A 22,862-nucleotide genomic window follows, 5' to 3' on the forward strand; every position below is an offset into this window, starting at 1 on the left:
GGGTTGAAATCTCCTTGGTCAAGGCTGACCCAGGATCCTGGGCCCAGCTGGAGCACCCCGATGCACTAGCTGAGAAGGCTAAGGCAGGGTTGGGTTAGAGATGGATGAGGAAGAATCTGAGGATTCAGATGATGATCTGAGCTGGACAGAGGAGGAGGAAGAGGAGGAAGCAATGGGGGAATAGTGACACCAGTCAAGTATCTAGATAAGACCTCAGTGATTCCCTTAGAATCTCAGAGACCAGGATATGGTTGGCCATGTGGTGTCATTGAGCAGTAGCAGGCTGAAGGAGGGGAGAACAAAAGTGCCCAAACCAAGCTGTTTTTTCCTTTAAATAAATCTTGTATTCTGCAGTTTCACATAGTGTCGTTCTCTCACCTCGCTAAGATTGTATTCATTCCTCCCAACTTCTGTGTGTCTTTAACACACGTGTGAAAACAAGCACATGTACATTCAATCTGTTCTTTATAATCACCAGGTAATCTACTGAATACTTATTGTGTGCCCAGTTGTGCATTAGGTGGTTTAGAGCTATCTTTGTTTTTTTTAATATTCAGTAAGAACCATAACACTATTTTTTTTTACTTTTTTAAAATTTATTTTTTTCCCCAGTGATTCATCAGTCAGTTTAGAGCTATCTATCTGAGAAACAAAAGACTTATTTGTTCCCCTCAGGAAAATTATAGTCTGGCTGACAGACTAATCCACATGAAATAATAATAAACATTATCAGGTGGTTTAACTGAGTGTTAAACCACAGTTTATTAGTTATTACAGTTATTAAGACCTATAGTTGTTGAGAGAGAGTGGAGCGATTAATGTGGACTATAGTAGAAAGGGAAAGCTCCATGGAAGAACGTTTTTTAACAGCTATGTTGGGATACAATTCACATACCATACAATTCACCCATTTAAAGTGTAAAATTCAGTGATTTTTTAGTATACTCAGAGTTGTGCAGCCACTATCAATTTTCATCACTCCAACAAGAAACCCTGTACCTGTTAGCAGTCACTATCAGTGTCCCCCCAAAATCATAGCTGTGGGCAACCACTAATCTACTTTCTGACTCTATGGATTTTCCTATAATGGATATTTCATATGATTGGAATCATATAATACGTGGTCTTTTGTAAGAGGCTTCTTTCACTTAGCATAATCTTTTCACGGTTCCTCCGTGTTGTAATATGTAACAGTACCTTATTCCTTTTATGGCTGAATAATATTCCATTGTGTGGCTATACTACATTATGTTTATTTCGTCAACTGAGGTACATTTGGGTTGTTTCCATTATTCTGAATAATGCTCCTATGAACATTTCTATACAAGTTTTTATGTGGACTTTTATTTTCACTTCTCCTGGATATATACCTAGATGTATAATTTCTGGGTCAAATGGTAACTTTTTTTTTTAAGATTTTATTTATTTATTTGAGAGAGAGAGTGTGAGAGAGAGAATGAGCATGAGAAGTGGGAGGGTCAGAGGGAGAAGCAGACTCCCTGCTGAGCAGGGAGCCCGATATGGGGCTCAATCCCGGGACTCCAGGATCATGACCCGAGCCGAAGGCAGTCGCCCAACCAACTGAGCCACCCAGGCGTCCCTCAAATGGTAACTTTAACCTTTTAAGAAACTACCAGACTGTTTTCCAAAGGGACTGTACCATTTTACATTCCCACCGGCAGTGTAAGGGTTCCAGTTTCTCCACATCTTCAATAACACTTGTTATTTGTCCTTTTTTTAATGGGTGTGAAGTGGAATTTCATTATGGTTTTAACTGCATTTCCCCAATGCTAATGATGTTGAGCATCTTTTCATGTGCTTATTGGCCATTTGTGTTCTTATTTGGAGAAATGTCTATTCAAGTCCTTTGCCCATTTGTTAACTTAGGTTGTCTTTTTATTGCATTGTAAGAACTTTTTAAATATATTCTGGAGATAAGTCTCTTGTCAGATATATGACTTGGAAATATTTTCTCCCATTCTTTATTTTGTTTTTCTACTTCCTTGATGGTGTCCTTTGGTACACAAATGTCTTTAACCTCTATGAAGATTAATTTATCTTTTCTTTGGTTGCTTATACTTTTGATAACCAAAACATTGCTTAATTCAAGGTCATAAAGAGGATTCGCTCCTATGTTTTTGAAGGGTTTTATAGTTTTACATTTAGGTCTTTGATCCATTTTGAGTTATTTTTTGTATATGGCATGAGGTAGGGACCTAACTTTATGTTTTTGCATGTGGATATCTAATTGTCCCAGCACCATTTGTTGAGAAGGCTATTCTGTTCCCACTGGGTTGTCTTGGCACCCTAGTTGAAAATCAATTGACCAAAAATGTAAGGGGTAAGAAATAAGTTTTGAATGGAAATTTTTAGAAATGAGAAATTTTGATGGGTATGAAAGAGTGGGGAGAGCCAAGCTAAGGCTGGAAGGTGTTTTGTTTTACTTTTTGTGTTTTATTTTAAATTCCTGAAGTAATACTCAGGAATTACTCAATGTAAAATACTCTGTGCAGAAGTATGTAAAGTAAAAAGTAAATGTTACTCTTTAGACTCCTTCCAAGCTTAGTCCCTTTGCTGTTTGTAACCACTGCTAACATATCAGACAGAGGATATGTTTAAGGGAGGGAACAAAAAAGTTAGTTGAGTTAAGCTGGATTGGGAGGAGGCTAAAATTCTAGATTAAGGATTTTGAACATGATTTAAAAGAGAGTTAGAGTTAAACTCTATCTCTGAAACTCATAGCACACTATACTGAACTTAAATAAAATAAAATTTTAAAAAGAGAAAGGCAGTATAGGCCTTTTAAAAATGTAGATTCTTTTTTAAAAGATTTTTTTATTTATTCATTTGAGAAAGAGAGAGTGCGAGCAATAGCACAAGCAGGGGGGAGGGACAGAGAAAAAGGGAGAAACAGATGCCCTGCTGAGCAGGGAGCCCAATGCAGGGCTCCATCCCAGGACCCCGGGATCATGACCTGAGCTTAAGGCAGATGCTTAAATAAGCCACCCAGGTACCTCATTAAAATGTAGATTCGGGTGACTTGGTGGCTCAGTGGGTTAAAGCCTCTGCCCTTGCTCAGGTCATGATCCCAGGGTCCTGGGATTGAGCAACACCAACACCCGCCCCCCCTGCTTCTGGCTCTCTGCTCAGCGGGAGCCTGCTTTCTCCTCTCTCTCTGACTGCCTCTCTGCCTACTTGTGATCACTGTCTGTCAAATAAATAAAGTCTTTAAAAAAATGTAGATTCTTAATCAGAGGAGTGATAATCTCTTGAGTCTCTCTTGAGTCAGATTTACTCCCTCAATAGGGTGGCCAGGAATCTGGGAGATTCAAACTCTAAGAAACTTCACACTAGGAAGTTTCACCAAGCCTCAAAATGATCTCAAATTCTTTTCATAGCACCCTTTTCTCTCTGTTCAGATTCAAGGAACGTAAGGTCTCATTGGGAGCTAGAAGTAAAATGGAGGTGGGAGAACGGACATGGGCAGCAAAGGAGAGGGGTCACAGTATAACATGGCTGAGAATTTGGAGATTGAGGCAAGATTAGGGGATATTGGAGAATGCATCCAAGGAATGCATCTCTATCTCACAGAGAAGTTTGATCAGAGTTAAAGGGGCTTCCTGGACTTTCAGGATATTCAGCATTTCTGGCTCATTTCTCTGCTCTCATTCTACAGATTAGAAGTGCAAATAAATTTTCCCCTTTGACCTGAACCTTTCAGGTTCTTTCAAACCCTGGCAGAAGTTTACTTTTAATGTCATTTTTCTACAGGTGAGTTGACATCAATAGGGGCTTAGATGGACATTTTAAAATTTTAGAGGTGTAGAATGCGTCTAGAAAAGTGCAGAAAGTGCACTGATCTTAAATGTACAACTTTTTTCTATCTTATCAAAATCAGGGGACCAGCAACTACCCAGAATTCCTGGAGAGGATGAAGGTGAAGAATCAGAAGGTTCAAGTAACCCTTGTTGTATATAAACTTGATCTATAAAATTTTAAGTTTACAGAATTAATAAAGTAGCATACTTATTTTACATAGTCCAAAGCCTAAAATGTAAGAAAGTTTCAAACAGGTGCATAACATTAATGATAATAATAACAACAATAACCATAGTTACTGTTTCTCATACAAACCAACCTGTCAGGCAGTATGCTAAGTGCTTTGCATGCATTATCTCATTTACTTCCCTACTTCCTATCATCAGATGTACATATCGGTTCACATTGGCGAAAATCCTCTCCTTACTTCCTTTACACTTCTCATGTCTTCCCATTGTGCTTTGTATCCTGTTCCCTCACACCTTCCCAGAAACTTTACACTATTAATTATCCTTTCTCTCTCCTGTTTATTCAACCTTTCCCTCTCATTGGATATTTTCATTGACCTTTAAACATGCTCAAGTCTCCGATTTTACAAAAACAATTTCACTAGACTACATAACCCTTTCCAACTGCTACTTAACTCCTTTCTCTCCTTTATAAGTGAACTTTTTAAAAAATATTTTATTTATTTATTTGACAGAGATCACAAGTAGGCAGAGAGGCAGGCAGAGGGTGAGGGGGAGCAGGCTCTCCACTGAGCAGAGAGCCTGATGCGGGGCTCCATCCCAAGACCCTGAGATCATGACCTGAGCCAAAGGCAGAGGCTTAACCCACTGAGCCCCCCAGGCGCCCCTGAACTTCTTGAAATAACTATTCATTTTCTATTTCTGCCTTCCTATTCCCTTCAAAACATACTTTAATCTGACTTCCAACCCACTCAATCTGTGGTGATAAGGTCACTTTGGGCCATCAAGCCACTAAATCCAGTGGATACTTTTTGGTCCTTGTCTTACTTGATCTCACAAGCAAAGACTGACACTCATAATGGTTTCTTCCTTGAAATACATTCAATACATTGGCTTCTATGACCCACGGCTCCTCTTGGTTGTCCTCCTACTTATCTGGCCACTCCTTTCAGTCTCCTTTGCAGGCTCTTCTTTTTCTACCTGGCCATCAAATGATGAAGTTCCTCAGGACTTAGCCCTAGTTTTGCTCACTTCCTATATATAACTTTTCTAGACATTCTCAGTTATGCCCGTGACTTCAAATACCACCCATATCCAGATGACTCACACATGTTTGTCTCTAGGTCATAGCTTTCCTTTGAGGTCCAGATTTGTATATTAGAGTAATAATAGCTAACACATATATAGAACAGTGTTTGGCATATATAGTAAGTACTATATAAGTGTTTGCTATTAATAGTACTACTATTACTCTTCTTTCTCGTCACCAAAAGCTTTCACTTCAGACTATTAGCTTGGGGTGTTTTTTTCTCTTAGGAGGGACACATCTTCAATATCCTGTTTATAATGTTTCAATAAGAAAATGAGATTTTCTTGACAGTCAGGTTTTGCTAGTCCACAAAGTGATAACATGTTTTGTTGTTGTTGTTGTTGTTTTAGTGATAACATGTTTAACATACCATTCATTGACTCAGCTCTAGGATTAAGGGAGATTGTATTCACCTGCTGAAGGAATAAAGCATCATGTATAGAATGCCACTGTGCTAACCACTTCCACCCACATTATTTTACTTAATCCTCACACCTGCTCTGTGAGGTAGGTATTATTATCCCAGATTTTTATAGATGAGGAAACCAAGACTCAGGGCAGGAAATAGCTTGCTTGAAGTAACATAGCTACTGATTAAACCTCATTCATTGCTGAGAGCTGTCCTAGAGCCATCCAAGAATATCTGAATCCTAAGGACCCAACTGGGGTCTTAGAAGAGGGGTCTTAGATGCCAAGCATAACACCAAGCCACTCTAGTCTAGCAGAGTCCCTTTGACAAGCCTATCTAGGCAACAACAAAGCACTTGGTGGATCAGTGATAACCTCAATTTGATATAACACCTTTCCAAACAACTTTTACACCAGATTCAGAGTTACTATTTCTGGGATCCTTGCCTCCACTGTCCCCTTTCTCCCTTTCTGCTTCCCAAATCCCAGAACACTTGCTACAGGGAGAACTGAGCAGACCAATATAAATTCTTGCTGTCCAATTTCAACTTGGCCCTTGCAGCTGCTCAGCAACTCTTTTATTTGTCTCATACGTTCCCTGGCACTCTCCCCACAGAGGCTCTTAACAGATCTTCCTCTTCTCAAATTCCAGCTCCTCCTGTTCCACTCCTTCAGACTAATACACACACTTTCTTGAGATGCTTGACAATTCAATAACATTATTTTAAAGGGTTTTTTTTTTCTGTAGAGAATTTAAAGCATGTACAAAAGCTGACAGAATAGCATAACAAACCCCATTTACCACACACTCAGCTTCAACTAGTATCAATTCTCACATACTTGTTTCATCTATTTCCTCCTTTCCACATTATTTTGGAGCATATCCCAGACATGATATCATTCCATACTTTAATATTTCAGCATGTATCTTTAAGAGGTAAGGATCCTTTTTTAAGAAAAATCATAGTTGTAATACCATTAGCACACAGGGCGCCTGGGTGGCTCAGTGGGTTGAGCCTCTTCCTTCGGCTCGGGTCATGATCTCAGGGTCCTGGGATCGAGCCCCACATCGGCTGTCTGCTCCGCAGGGAGCCTGCTTTCTCCTCTCTCTCTGCCTGCCTCTCTGTCTACTTGTGATCTCTCTTTGTCAAATAAATGAATAAAAGCTTTGAAAAAAAATACCATTAGCACACAAAAACAAGCAATATTCCCTTTAGTATCATTAAATGCCAATCAGTATTTAAATTTCCAATAGTTTCATAAATGTCAAAAGAATTTTTTACAGCTTTTTTGTTTGAATCAGTATCAAAATAAAGCCTACACATTGTGATTGGTGGATATGTATTGTATGTCACTTTTATCTATCTTTTTTTTAAAAGATTTTATTTATTTATTTGACAGACAGAGATCACAAGTAGGCAGAGAGGCAGGCAGAGAGAGAGAGAAGAGGAAGCAGGCTCCCTGCAGAGCAGACAGCCCGATGTGGGGCTCGATCCCAGGGTCCTGGGATCATGATCCGAGCCGAAAGCAGAGGCTTTAACCCACTGAGCCACCCAGGCGCCCCACTTTTATCTATCTTTTTAAATTAAGCTCTATGCCCACTGTGGGGCTTGAACTCATGACCCAGAGATCAAGTCATATGCTCCACCCACTGAGCCAGCCAGGCACCCCATATATCACTTTAAAACTAAAGATTCCCTTTTATCCCTTTTTTTCTTACAACTTTTTATTGAGGAAATCAGATTATTTTCAGTAGTTTCACACAGTCTGGGTTTTGCTGATTGCATCTCTGCTGTATAGTTTTAAATGTTTCCTTGACCTCTGTTATATATGTTGGTAAAATCAGTGTCTGTACCATGCATCCTCTATATCCATTGTCCTGTTTTCAGTGGGATGGGGAAATTGTCCATGTGACCAAAGAAGTGGAAGATGTCTGGCTTGGCAAGTGACTCAGGAAAGAGCTAGGACTCTTTAGCAGTACTGAAACAGATGGTTGGGGTCAGAGCTCAATAAATAGTAACGGAGGTCCAGGCAAGATAGGATGGGTGAGGGGCTGTGCAGTATCAGATTTCTACTCTGCTGGTATGTTAAGCAGGGCAGGCAAGTAAGTGGTGATCAGGCTGAGGTCAGAACTGGAAAAGGAGATGTAGTACTTGAGGCAGCAGTTGGGATTATTTCTCAGGGGCTTACTCTACTTGCTATACCCTGTTTTCTTTTTCTTTTTTTTAAAAAAGATTTTATTTAGTTATTTGACAGAGATCACAAGTAGGCAGAGAGGCAGGCAGAGAGAGAGGGGGAAGCAGGCTCCCTGCTGAGCAGAGAGCCCGATGCGGGGCTCGATCCCAGGACCCTGAGATCATGACCTGAACTGAAGGCAGAGGTTTAACCCACTGAGCCACCCAGGCGCCCCTACTCTGTTTTCTAAATATATCTTATCCATTCATTCCCACCTCTGTGCCTTTGCCCAGGATGTTTCCTCTGCTTGGAATATCATCTCCTTTGTCTCCATTTATCCAAATCCTATTTATCTGTAATGGCCAGTGCAAGCTCTTTGTTTTCCATACTTTTGCTTGTGGAATCATAAAATATCTCTAAAAGGATAAATAAGAATATTGGTTGCTTGGGGTACCTGGGTGGGTCAGTTGGTTAGGCATTGGACTCTTGGTTTCGGCTCAGGTTGTGATCTCAGGGTCACAGGGATTGAACACTGTGTCAGGCTCTGTACTCAGCACGCAGTCTCTTGAGATTCTCTCTCTAAAAAAATAAATAAAACCTAAAGAAAAAAATACTGATTGCTTTTCCAGGAAGGGAATTGGATGTCCAGAGAACAGGGCTGGAAGGGAGAAAGATATTACTGATTTGTTGCAGGAGGGACAGTTAATTTGATGAAAATGTCTGCTATGAATTTGGTAGAAGTAGAAGCAGGGAGATTGAGTAGAATGAGGAGGGTCTGGAACAGCCTCTGCGGGGAGAGTGCCAGGGAATGTATGAGACAAATAAAGGAGTTGCTGAGCAGCTGCAAGGGCCATTTTGAAATTGGACAGCATGAATTTATGTTGGTCTGCTCTGTTCTCCCTGTAGCAAGTGTTCTAGGATTTGGGGAGCAGGAAGGAAGAAAGAGTACAGTGGAAGCAGGGATCCAAAAGACCATAACACTGAATCTGGTGTAACTGGGAAATAATAACTGATCTGGATAAATTGAGAGGTAAAGTACCTAAGGTTTCCACTGAGATTAGAGTTGAAGAGATCAGAGACATAAAAGTTGTTTGGAGAAGTGTTACATCAATGTGTGATATGAGTGATTAACCAAGGGCCTCATTGGTTCCCAGATAGGCTGGGCAAAGGGACTCTTCTAGGACTCCAGGATCCTTAGGTTTTGGATATTCTCAAATGGCTCTAGAATAGCCCTTAGCAATGACTGGGGTTTTAAGGAGGAATTCATCATTGAACTTGGAGCTTCTGCAAGAGGCATGGTGGGAGGAGTAGCAAAAAATTAAATTATTCTATATTGAGCCTTTACTGTGATCTAAGCACTGTAATAAATCTGTCTATTCTGTTATCTTTTTCTATCTCTATATAATATATACATGTATCTCAAATGAGAATATATATTTAATTCTTAGAACAGTGTATTAAATGCATTATTATTATTATTATAATTTCTTAAAGATTTTATTTATTTGGGAGAGAGAGACAGAGATAGAGAGAGCACAACCTGGGGGGAGAGAGAGAAGCAGGCTCCCTGCTCAGCAAGACCTTGGGATCATGGCCTGAGCCAAAGATAGACGCTTAACTGACTGAGCCACCCAGGTGCCCTTATTATCATTTTTATAAAACACGAAGAAATTGAGCTTCAGGGGGGTTACATAATTTTCCCCAGGTCACAGAGCTATCAGGTATCAGAGCCTGGGACACAAATCTAGGTCTTGACTACAAAGCCCATGTTCTTTGGTGTTCCAGCAGTACTTTCCAACAAACATCTCCCTCCACTAAATGAATCCTATTTTGCCAGTGACATCTGTAATTATGGATCCATTGTCACCAAAAATAGTTATACACCAAACTGAAAACTTTTGATGATTAAGGATTTAATTGAGTAGGATGGAAGAGATAGTTGAAGGCAGTGAAACTAATTGAAGATAATTGGCAGTGGTCCGGGGGAGAAAGTTAAGGCTGCAGACTAAGTGGGCATGGTAGTAAGAATGGAGGAAGGAGTCATAGATGTAAGAGGTATGTCTTAATTCAGGCTGCTGTGACAAAGTATCATAGACTGGGTATTTTATAAACAACAGAAATTTATTTCTCCACAGTTGAGTTCTGATGAGGGCCCTCTACCAGGTAGAGAGCAGAGAAAGGAAGCAAGCTCTCTCATGACTCTTAAAAGGGTACTAATCTTATTTATGTCCTCATCTAATCCTAATTACCTCCCAAAGGCCCTACCTCCCAGTACCATCATATTGAGGGATAGGGTTTCAATATATGAATTGTAAGGGGACATAATCAGTCTGTAACAAGATAGTCCCCAGGTAAGAATGAAAGTAATGTGGCCACGCTCTTCTGTGTTTCTTAAACTTAATGCAACTCACTCCTTCCTCGATGTCTCTGTAATATCTGATCCCCCTACCTGGAATAGTCTCCTTCCAGGTTTTTGAATAGCTGGATCCTTCTTTTCATTCATATTTCAGCTCATGATAGGTAACCAATTCATTATCTTGGAAATTAATTAATAAAGAGAGAGAATCAAGCATTTATCCTGCCTTTCCTATCTGAATTGGGTAACAAGATAGATGGGGTGGTACGTCTTTTTGCAAAACTATTCCAGTGAATGAAAAGAAATAATAAAATCAGAACATCACTTTTTGGCAATCCTTGATAAATAGCTATAAATAGTAAGCATCAACAGCTTTAAGATTATAAAGAGAGTGCTTTAAGTGCTTTAAGATTAGTAAGAGACGTCAGACATTGTGTCCATCCTATAGTCATACCAAAGAGATGGAACCCAAGTTTGATTTAATCTTTCGATCCAGCTGCCAGTTTGTAGGAAATAGAGGAACTGCACAATGCCTGTGTAATTAGCAAAACCCACAGTGAGAAGCTTTACAGGTCAAACCGCTTAAGTTCCTCCACAAAAGAATTACCTCTTAGAGAGGCCTTTCTTGACCATTGCCTCTAAATTAGCACCTTCTGTCCACGTTACTATCACATTACCCCGTTTGATTTTCCCCATAGCCTTTATCATCAACTGAGGTTTCTTTTTTTTTTTTAAATAAACATATAATGTATTTTTATCCCCAGGGGTACAGGTCTGTGAATCGCCAGGTTTACACATTTCACAGCACTCATCATAGCACATACCCTCCCCAATGTCCATGAGGTTTCTTTTTTTTTTTAAGATTTTATTTATTTATTTGACAGACAGAGATCACAAGTAGGCAGAGAAGCAGGCAGAGAGAGAGGGAGAAGCAGGCTCCCCGCCGAGCAGAGAGCCCGATGCGGGGCTCGATCCCAGGACCCTGGGATCATGACCTGAGCCGAAGGCAGAGGCTTTAACCCACTGAGCCACCCAGGTGCCCATCAACTGAGGTTTCTTTACATGAGAAACAGTATAGCATTAACAGTTAAGAGGACATACTGTAACATCAGCCTTCCTGGATTCAAATCGTGATTCGTCCACTTACTAGCTATATGACCTTAGACTACTTAAGAGTTATGTACCTCAGTTTCCCCAGCTGTAAAATGGGATTAATAATAGTGCCTATATCATAAGGTCATTAGTAGTATTAAATGAGTTAACGTATCTAAAGAGCTTAGTATAGTTTCTGATATAGGGTAAGCGTTATAAAAATGTTAACACTATTAATGCATAATCAGTTTTTTATTTGTACATTATTTCTTTCACTGGAATATAAGTCTGTACTTATGTGCTATTCCCAGAACCTAAAACTGCCTAGCACATATATGAGACATGCTTAATACATATTTGTTGAACGAAGGGCCTGAATTAAAGTAGCAAAGAATAGACAGGAAAGAGACACGTAAGATATTATTTAAAAAGAAATAAACCTTGGACTTAGAGATTTTTTTTTCTGACATGGGATGGAATGGTATGAGATGACTACTCCAAAGCTTGAAGTTTAATAGGTAGAAGGTGAGTGCTTTTAACAAAAATAGGAGAAGTGGGAACTAGAAGTAATATTTGAAAATTCTGATAATTTTATTTTAGATATGAGCTTGAAATTATGGTAAAACATGAGTAGAAATGCTAGCAGGAAGTTAATTATAAATGCAAAATTGGAATTCATGAGAAAAGTCAGCACTGAAAATAGATTTGAGTATCATCTTCATCAATGTGACACTTAAATATTCAACTTTCATCTTTAAAAAAACAAAAACTCCAAAAGTTGAATAAAATGGAAAATAAAATATTTTAACCCTTTAATTTATCCTACAGAGGAAGTCACTGTTAGTTTGGTGTATATCCTTTTCTATGCATTTGCAAACATATTGGCATATAACATGTAGGGACAGAGTAAAAGTCCAAGTGGCTATCTATATACATATGGAGAAATTTGTTTTTCTTTTTGGCCAATTTGAAATCATTCTTTTTTAAAAAAAAAGATTTCATTTTATTTTTTTGACAGACAGAGATCACAAGTAGGCAGAGAGGCAGACAGAGGCGGGGGGAGAAGCAGGCTCCCTGCCAACAGGGAGCCGATGCAGGGCTCGATCCCAGGACCCTGGGATCATGACCTGAGCCAAAGGCAGAGGCTTTAACCCACTGAGACACCCAGGTGCCCCAATTTGAAATCATTCTATAGTATTTTTCCATTGCTTGCTTAATCATTAAATATGTCACTTTATGGTGCTTGAAGATACTTCCATGTCAGATCTCAGACATTCTTTTTTGTACTGTATTGTACTTGATAGTACATATATGCCATAATTTATCTATCTGTTCCCCTACAGATGGACACTTAGGTTGTTTCCAGATTTTTGTTATTACAAATTATGCAGCAAGGAAAATCATTTGACATGTATCTTTGATTATTTGTGCTAGTATGTCTTTTTTTTTAAGATTTTATTTATTTATTTGACAGAGAGATCACAAGTAGGCAGAGAGTCAGGCAGAGAGAGGGGGAAGCAGGTTCCCTGCTGAGCAAGGAGCCCGATGCGGGGCTCGATCCCAGGACCCTGAGATCATGACCTGAGCCAAAGGCAGAGGCTTAATCCTCTGAGCCACCCAGGCGCCCCTGTGCTAGTATTTCTTAAAGATAGATTCCTAGAAGTGGGATTGCTAGAAAGAAGGATATGAATTTTTATATATCTAAAATGTTAATAGATGGTCACCTGGCTGGCTCAATCAGAAGAACATGTGACTCTTGATCTCAGGATCATGAGTTTGAGCCCCACATTGGCATAGAGATTACTTAGAAAATAAATTTTTAAAAATGTTAATAGGTGTTACTCAATTTCCCTTCACAAAAATGATTCCAATTTACATGGCCATTGGCAATATTTGAGGTACCAGTTTCCCTAATACCCTCATCAATACTTTGTTATCAATTAAAAAATATTTACCAGCCAGATGTGCCAATGATGGTATCTCGTTTTTATTTTGCATTTCCTCTGATTACAAGAAAGGGTGAGGGGTAGCTGGGTGGCTCAGTTGTTTAAGTGTCTGACTGTTGATTTCGGCTCAGGTCATGCTCTCAGGGTTTGGAATCAAGCCCCAAGTGGGGCTTCACACTCAGTGGGGAGTCTACTTGAGATTCTTTCTCCCTCTCCCCACCCCCACTTGTACTCTGTCAAACAAACAAATAAAATCTTTAAAGGAAAACAAGGGGTGAGCATTTTTTTTTTTTACTAAATATTCATATATAGACTTTTGGTTAAACTTAGTTTTCCGTGGTGCCTGGGTGGCTTGGACGGTTAAGTGTCTGCCTTTGGCTCAGGTCATGATTCCAGAGTCTTGGGATCGAGTCCCCGCATTGGGTTCCCTGCTCATTGGGGAGCCTGCTTTTCTCTAAAAAATAATAACAACAATAATAATAAGTAATAAATTAACTACCTTAGTTATCAGCCCCATGTGTCATCCATACTCTTGTTGTCTTGGATCCTGGAGCCTTTCCATAGTTTTACTGGTAAAATTGCCCCTTCTCATCTGTATCCTTTTTTTTCCCAGTTTTTTTTTTTTTTTAACGTAAGCTCCATGCCCAGTGTGGAGCCCAACATGGGGCTTGAACTCACAGCCCTGAGATCAAGACATGAGCTGAGATCAAGAGATGGACACTTAACTGACTCACGCCCCTGGGTGGCTCTGTATCCTTTGCACTAGAGCAGAATTTCTTCCTAGCTACTATTTCAGGTACCATTTCTCAAATGGCTTTCCTGGTTCTAGAGAACACCTGGAACTTTTTGTCCTTTGGGTTTGTACATACTTTATATATTAGTATACTTTTAGTAGTGTCTCATAAGGGTTCTGAAATGCTATATTTTTCATACTAAATTCCCACATAATGGGTGCCTGGCTGGTTCAGTTGCAAGACCAGCGTGCAACTTGGTCTTGGGGCTGTAAGTTTGAGTCCTATCTTGGGTGTAGAGATTACTTTAAAAAATAGATAAATTCCCAATTGTAACTGTCTCTCTATTCAGTTCTACTTGTCTGTTTGTCTGTTGTTTTTAAGTAATCTGTACACCCAACATGGGGCTCCAGTTCACAACCCAGAGATCAAGAGTCTCATGTTCTACCAAGTGAGCCAGCCAGGCGCCCCTATTTGTCTATTCTTGAAGCTTATCACACTTTTATATAGTAATTTTATGTTGGATAGGCAAGTCTTCCCTTATTTCTTTTTTCTATCTTTTAAAAGTTTCTTGTCTTTTTCTGTGTATTCTGTCAGATAAACTTCAGAACCAGCTTGTCTGGAATTCCCACCCTAGCCCCCCCTCCAAATCCCATTGAGATTGTTATGGAAATTTGTAGTTATTTGAAAATTTTTTCAATTACAAAACCTCTCATTCAGGAATATTGTGCATCTATCTATTTTTCAGATCTTCATACATATACCCTTCAGCAATATTTTGTAGTTTTATTCATGTAAATGTTTTGTACATATCTTTTTTGTGTGATTTTATTTTTGAGTAATCTCTACATCCAACGTGGGGCTTGAACTTAAAACCCTAAGGTAAGAATCAGATGCTCTACTGGCTGAGCCCCACAGGAACCCCTTTTTGTGCATTCCTTGTTGGATTTACTTCTTTTTTTAAATTTTAATAAACATATAATGTATTTTTATCCCCAGGGGTACAGGTCTGTGAATCGCCAGGTTTGCACATTTCACAGCACTCATCATAGCACATACCCTCCCCAATGTCCATATCCCCACCACCCTCTCCCATCCCCCCTCCCCCCAGCAACCCTCAGTCTGTTTTTTGAGATTGAGTCTTTCATGGTTTGTCTCCCTCCCAATCCCATCTTCTTTCATTTTTTCTTTTCCTACCTCCCCCCAACCCTCCCACATTGCATCTCCACTTCCTCATATCAAAGAGATCATATGATAGTTGTCTTTCTCCGATTGACTTATTTCGCTAAGCATAATACCCTCTAGTTCCATCCATGTCATCGCAAATGGCAAGATTTCATGTCTTTTGATGGCTGCATAGTATTCCATTGTGTATATATACCACTTCTTCTTTATCTGTTCATCTGTTGATGGACATCTAAGTTCTTTCTACAGTTTGGCTATTGTGGACATTGCTGCTATAAACATTCGGGTGCACGTTTGTATCTTTAGGATATATACCCAGTATATATCCTTCGGAGCACCACGTTTGTATCTTTAGGATATATACCAAGTAGTGCAATTGCTGGGTCATAGGGTAGCTCTATTTTCAGTTTTTTGAGGAACCTCCACACTGTTTTCCAGAGTGGTTGCACCAGCTTGCATTCCCACCAACAGTGTAGGAGGGTTCCCCTCTCTCCGCATCCTTGCCAGCATCTGTCATTTCTTGACTTATTAATTTTAGCCATTCTGACTGGTGTGAGGTGGTATCTCATTGTGGTTTTGATTTGTATTTCCCTGATGCCGAGTGATGTGGAGCATTTTTTCATGTGTCTGTTGGCCATCTGGATGTCTTCTTTGCAGAAATGTCTGTTCATGTCCTCTGCCCATTTCTTGATTGGATTATTTGTTCTCTGGGTGTTGAGTTTGCTAAGCTCTTTATAGATTTTGGATACTAGCCCTTTATCTGATATGTCGTTTGCAAATATCTTCTCCCATTCTGTCAGTTGTCTTTGGTTTTGTTAACTGTTTCCTTTGCTGTGCAAAAGCTTTTGATCTTGATGAAATCCCAATAGTTCATTTTTGCCCTTGCTTCTGTTGCCTTTGGCGATGTTCCTAGGAAGAAGTTGCTGCGGCTGAGGTCGAAGAGGTTGCTGCCTGCGTTCTCCTCAAGGATTTTGATGGATTCCTTTCTCACATTGAGGTCCTTCATCCATTTTGAGTCTATTTTCGTGTGTGGTGTAAGGAAATGGTCCAATTTCATTTTTCTGCATGTGGCTGTCCAATTTTCCCAGCACCATTTGTTGAAGAGGCTGTCTTTTTTCCATTGGACATTCCTTCCTGCTTTGTCAAAGATTAGTTGACCATAGAGTTGAGGGTCTATTTCTGGGCTCTCTATTCTGTTCCATTGTCTGTTTTTGTGCCAGTACCACACTGTCTTGATGATGACAGCTTTGTAATAGAGCTTTAAGTCTGGAATTGTGATGCCACCGACTTTGGCTTTCTTTTTCAATATTCCTTTCGGTATTTGAGGTCTTTTCTGGTTCCATATAAATTTTAGGATTATTTGTTCTATTTCTTTGAAAAAAATGGATGGAATTTTAATAGGGATTGCATTAAATGTGTAGATTGCTTTAGGTAGAATAGACATTTTCACAGTATTTGTTCTTCCAATCCAGGAGCATGGAACATTTTTCCATTTCTTGGTGTCTTCCTCAATTTCTTTCATGAGGACTTTATAGTTTTCTGAGTATAGATTCTTTGCCTCTTTGGTTAGATTTATTCCTAGGTATCTTATGGTTTTGGGTGCGATTGTAAATGGGACTGACTCCTCAATTTCTCTTTCTTCTGTCTTGTTGTTAGTGTAAAGAAATGCAACTGATTTCTGTGCATTGATTTTATATCCTGACACTTTACTGAATTCCTGTACAAGTTCTAGAAGTTTTGGAGTGGAGCCTTTTGGGTTTTCCACATATAGTATCATATCATCTGCAAAGGGTGATAGTTTGACTTCTTCTTTGCCAATTTGGATGCCTTTAATTTCTTTTTGTTGTCTGATTGCTGAGGCTAGGACTTCTAGTACTATGTTGAACAGCAGTGGTGATAACGGACATCCTTGCCGTGTTCCTGACCTTAGCGGAAAAGCTTTCAGTTTTTCTCCATTGAGAATGATATTTGTAGTGGGTTTTTCATAGATGGCTTTGATAATATTGAGGTATGTGCCCTCTATCCCTACACTTTGAAGAGTTTTAATCAGGAAGGGATGCTGCACTTTGTCAAGTGCTTTTTCAGCATCTATTGAGAGTATCATATGGTTCTTGTTCTTTCTTTTATTAATATATTGTATCACATTGATGGATTTGCGGATGTTGAACCAACCTTGCAGCCCTGGAATAAATCCCACTTGGTTGTGGTGAATAATCCTTTTAATGTACTGTTGGATCCTATTGGCCAGTATTTTGGTGAGAATTTGTGCATCTGTGTTCATCAAGGATATTGGTCTGTAATCCTCTTTTTTGATGGGATCCTTGTCTGGTTTTGGGATCAAGGTGATGCTGGCCTCATAAAATGAGTTTGGAAGTTTTCCTTCCATTTCTATTTTTTGGAACAGTTTCAGGAGAATAGGAATTAATTCTTCTTTAAATGTTTGGTAGAATTCCCCTGGGAAGCCTTCTGGTCCAGGACTTTTGTTTGTTTAGAGATTTTTGATGACTGTTTCAATCTCCTTACTGGTTTTGGGTCTGTTCAGGTTTTCTGTTTCTTCTGGTTCAGTCGTGGTAGTTTATATGTCTCTAGAAATGTATCCATTTCTTCCAGATTGTCGAATTTGTTGGCGTAGAGTTGCTCATAGTATGTTCTTATAATTGTTTGTATTTCTTTGGTGTTGGTTGTGATCTCTCCTCTTTCATTCATGATTTTATTTATTTGCTTCCTTTCTCTTTTCTTTTGGATAAGTCTGGCCAGGTATTTGTCAATCTTATTAATTCTTTCAAAGAACCAGCTCCTAGTTTCGTTGATTTGTTCTATTGTTTTTTTAGTTTCTATTTCATTGATTTCTGCTCTGATCTTTATGATTTCTCTTCTCCTGCTGGGTTTAGGCTTTCTTTGTTGTTCTTTCTCCAGCTCCTTTAGGTGTAGGGTTAGGTTGTGTATTTGAGACCTTTCTTGTTTGTTTGTTTGTTTGTTTACCTTTCTTGTTTCTTGAGAAAGGCTTGTACCACTATATATTTTCCTCTCAGGACTGCCTTTGTTGTGTCCCACAGATTTTGAACCATTGTGTTTTCATTATCATTTGTTTCCATTAATTTTTTCAATTCTTCTTTAATTTCCTGGTTGACCCATTCATTTTTTAGAAGGATGCTGTTTAGTCTCCATATATTTGCATTCTTTCCAAATTTCCTCTTGTGATTGAGTTCTAGCTTCAGAGCATTGTGGTCTGTAAATATGCAGGGAATGATCCCAATCTTTTGATACTGGTTGAGACCTGATTTATGACCCAGGATGTGGTCTATTCTGGAGAATGTTCCATGTGCACTGGAGAAGAATGTATATTCTGTTGCTTTGGGATGGAATGTTCTGAATATATCTGTGATGTCCATCTGGTCCAGTGTGTCATTTAAGGCCTTTATTTCCTTGTTGATCTTTTGCTTAGATGATCTGTCCATTTCAGTGAGGGGAGTGTTAAAGTCCCCTGCTATTATTGTATTACTGTCGATGTATTTCTTTGATTTTGTTATTAATTGGCTTATATAGTTGGCTGCTCCCGTTTTAGGGGCATAGATATTTAAGATTGTTAGATCTTCTTGTTGGACAGACCCTTTGAGTATGATATAGTGTCTTTCCTCATCTCTTATTATAGTCTTTGGCTTGAAATCGAATTGATCTGATATAAGGATTGCCACCCCAGCTTTCTTCTGATGTCCATTAGCATGGTACATTGTTTTCCACTCCCTCACTTTAAATCTGGAGGTGTCTTCGGGTCTAAAATGAGTTTCTTGTAGGCAGCATATTGATGGGTTTTATTTTTTTATCCATTCTGATACCCTGTGTCTTTTGATTGGGGCATTTAGCCCATTAACATTCAGGGTAACTATTGAGAGATATGAATTTAGTGCCATTGTATTGCCTGTAAGGTGACTGTTACTGTATATTGTCTCTGTTCCTTTCTGATCTACTACTTTTAGGGTCTCTCTTTGCTTAGAGGACCCCTTTCAATATTTCCTGTAGAGCTGGTTTGGTGTTTGCAGATTCTTTCAGCTTTTGTTTGTCCTGGAAGCTCTTTATCTCTCCTTCTATTTTCAATGATAGACTAGCTGGATATAGTATTCTTGGCTGCATGTTTTTCTCGTTTAGTGCTCTGAATATATCATGCCAGTTCTTTCTGGCCTGCCAGGTCTCTCTGGATGGGTCCGCTGCCAATCTAATGTTTTTACCCTTGTATGTTACCGACTTCTTTTCCTGGGCTGCTTTCAGGATTTTCTCTTTGTCGCTAAGACTTGTAAATTTTCCTATCAGGTGACGAGGTGTGGACCTATTTTTATTGATTTTGAGGGGCGTTCTTAGCATCTCCTGGATTTTGATGTTTGTTCCCTTTGCCATATTAGGGAAATTCTCTCCAATATACCTTCTGCTCCCCTCTCTCTTTCTTCTTCTTCTGGAATCCCAATTATTCTAATGTTGTGTCGTCTTATGGTGTCGCTTATCTCTCGAATTCTCTCCTCGTGGTCCAGTATTTGTTTGTCTCTCTTTTGCTCAGCTTCTTTATTCTCTGTCATTTGGTCTTCTATGTCACTAATTCTTTCTTCTGCCTTATTTATCCTAGCAGTAAGAGCTTCCATTTTTTATTGCACCTCATTAATAGCTTTTTTGATTTCAACTTGGTTAGATTTTAGTTCTTTTATTTCTCCAGAAAGGGCTTTTATCTCTCCGGAGAGGGTTTCTCTAATTTCTTCTATGCCTTTTTCAAGCCCGGCTAGAACCTTGAGAATCGTCATTCTGAACTCTAGATCTGTCATATTACCAATGTCCGTATTGATTAGGTCCCCAGCCTTCGGTACTGCCTCTTGTTCTTTTTTTTGTGGTGAGTTTTTCCGCCTTGTCATTTTGTCCAGATAAGATTTGCTTTCTCCTCCTCTGGAATTCCGCTGTTCTTGGTGAATAAAGTTGGTCTTGGCTGGGTTTCTTGTTGATCTTCTGGGGGAGGGGCCTCTTGTAGTGATTCTCAAGTGTCTTTGCCACAGGCAGAATTGCACCCCCCTTGCCAGGGGCCGGGCTAAGTAATCCGCCTGGGTTCGCTTTCAGGAGCTTTTGTTCCCTGAGCGCTTTCCGTACAGTTCCAGAGGACGCGAATGAAGATGGTGGCCTCCCAGTCTCCGGCCCGGAGGAGCTGAGAGCTTGGGGTCCTGCTCCTCAGTGCGCCCTCAGAGAAAAGCGCCCAACCGCCCCTGCCTCCCTGGCCTCCGGTGGCATCTGGAGGAAAGCAGTCAATTGCTGGCACTTGGAGAAAGCACCCGGTCGCTTCCGTCTCTGTGGCCTCTGGCGATGCTCCGAGCCCACCCAGCCTGCGACTGGCTCAAGGTAACCCCGGGCTGAGAGCTCACTCCTTGGCTTTGTTGCTGTAGCTGGCTTCCCCGCTCTAATACCTGTGAGCTCTGTGGCACTCAGACACCCCCAGTCCTACTGTGACCCCGCGGGACCTGGGATTACGTTGACCCCGCGTGGGCTTCCCTCCGGTTTAGCCTCTGGAGCTATGCCCCTCCATGGAGCAGACTTTTAAAAGTCCCGATTTTGTGTTCCGTTGCTCTGCCGCTTGCCGGGAGCCGGCCCCTCCCTCCGCGGTCTGTCTTCCCGTCACTTTGGATTCACTTCTCCGCAGGTCCTACCTTTCAGAAAGTGATCAATTTTCTGTTTCTAGAATTGTTGCTCTCCTTCTCTTCAATTTCCCGTTGGATTTGTAGGTGTTCACAATGGTTTGATAAGCTATCTAGCTGATCTCCTGCTACCCGATGTTGTCTCAGCCTGCTACTTCTCCGCCATCTTGACTCCTCCCCCTGTTGGATTTACTTCTGTCATTTTTTTCCACTACTATGAATGGGATTTTTTCCCCATTATATTTTCTTTTTTATTATTATGTGGTTTTTTGTTTTTAAATATTTTATTTATTTAGGGGCGCCTGGGTGGCTCAGTGGGTTGAAGCCTCTACCTTCAGCTCGGGTCATGGTCCCAGGGTCCTGGGATCGAGCCCCGCATCTGGCTTTTTCCTCAGCAGGGAGCCTGCTTCCAACTCTCTCTGCCTGCCTCTCTGCCTACTTGTGATCTCTATCTGTCAAGTAAATAAATAAAAAATCTTTAAAAAAAAGATTTCATTTATTTGTTTGACAGAGAGCGAGCAAGAGAGGGAACACAAGCAGGGGGAGTGGGAGAGCGAGAGAAGCAGACTCCTCACTGAGCAGGGAGCCCGGTGTGGGCCTCGATTCCAGGACCCTGGGATCATGACCCAAGCTGAAGGCAGACTCCTAACAACTGAGCCACCCAAGTACCCCTCCCCATTATATTTTCTAAATGGATGTTTTTATATGGAAAAGTTTTTATATAGAGAAGTTATTGATTTCAAACAAACTCTTTTCCTGTTTAATTTTAATTATTTCTCAGGGCACCTGGGTGGCTCAGTGGGTTAAGCCTTTGCCTTCAGCTCAGGTCATGATCTAGGGGTCCTGGGATGGAGCCCTACATTGGGCTCTCTGCTCAGCAGGGAGTCTGCTTCCCTCTCTCTCCGCCTGCCTCTCTGACTACTTGTGATATCGCTTTCTCTCTCTCTCTCTCTGTCAAATAAATAAATCAATAAATAAATAATCTTATTATTTCTCGGTTGATTTTCTTAGATTATATAGCATATGTAAAGAAGAACAATTTATGACTCTTTCTTTACAATATTTATAACTTTTATCTTCTTTTGTCTTAATGTTTTCACTAGAACCTGCAGAGCAATGTTGAGTAGTAGTATTTGCAAAAAGAGGTGAATATTCTTGATTTGTTCTGACTTTAAGGTGAATGCCACTAATATCTTGCTATTGAGTATGATTGCAGTTGTTATCTATACTCTTTATCAAGTTATAAATGCTCCTGTTCCTAGCCTACTGAGAAAATATTTTTAAGGTACTACAAACACAAGCTAAAAAATTCAAATAATACAAAAGCATATGTGAAGATTTGCCCATCTCTATTCCCCAGTTTCCCAGTTTCCCTACTGAGAAGGAATTCCTATTAACAATTTTTATGTGAACTACCAGAAATGAATCAATGCATATATAAGAATATATGTGAAAAATATATATTTGACTATGTTATTTTTTACACAGAGTGTCATACTATAAACACCTTCTGAATACTATGGGGGTTTTTTGTTGTTGATAAATCAGTTGTCAGTCTTTTCTTTGTAGGTAATCTATCTTTTCTTTTTAGCATTTTTTTCCTGCTTTCATTACGGAAAATTTCAAACATACAAGAGTAAAGAGAATAGTATACTGCATCCCCATGTACCTGTCACTGAGCTTCAGTGATTATTAACTCACGGCCAGTCTTGTTTTATCTATATTCCCCTAACCCCTGCTCCCCCACCTGCACACCAAGGTTATTCTGAAGCAAATATCAGACAATGTATTACTTCCTTTTATCCATAAACATTTTGGTATGTATCTCTAAAATATAAGGACTTTCATTAAACTGGAATAAAACCGTCACAATTCTTTCTTTAAAGATTTGTATTTATTTATTTGACAGTGAGAGAGGGAACACAAGCAGGGGGAGCGGGAGAGGGAGAAGCAGGCTTCCTGCCAAGCAGGGAGCCCGATGTGGACCTCGATCCCAGGACCCTGGGATCATGACCTGAGCCGAAGGCAGAGGCTTAATGACTGAGCCACCCAGGCGCCCATCATCATAATTCTTTAATTATCATCAAATGTTACAGTCACTGTTCACATTTTCCTGATTGTCTCATAAACATTTATGTGTTTATTTTGAGTTTGTTGTCAAGGATTGTCAGGCACCAAATGAGGACTATACATTGCAATTGGTTGATGT

At 39.9% G+C, this 22,862-nt stretch overlaps 1 protein-coding gene across 6 annotated transcripts in view; it reads left to right on the forward strand.

Annotated features, from left to right (window-relative positions):
• LOC308359916 (integrin beta-1-binding protein 2-like) overlaps window positions 1-22,862 on the forward strand; it is a 29,328-nt gene that overhangs the window by 3,398 nt on the left and 3,068 nt on the right. For 2 of the 6 annotated variants that reach the window (XR_013968483.1, XR_013968484.1), the window contains one exon: window positions 20,085-20,360. The exons of 2 other annotated variants lie outside the window; for them this stretch is intronic. The gene's annotated coding sequence lies outside the window, so the exon portion shown is untranslated. Of the gene's footprint in view, window positions 1-3,676; window positions 3,772-3,898; window positions 3,959-20,084; window positions 20,361-22,862 lie in introns of those variants that run through there. 2 more of the 6 variants (XR_013968486.1, XR_013968485.1) reach the window with 2 other exon arrangements.

This window comes from Martes martes, assembly GCF_963455335.1.
Source record: "Martes martes genome assembly, chromosome: X".
In the NCBI taxonomy this organism is placed as follows: Eukaryota; Metazoa; Chordata; class Mammalia; order Carnivora; family Mustelidae; genus Martes; species Martes martes.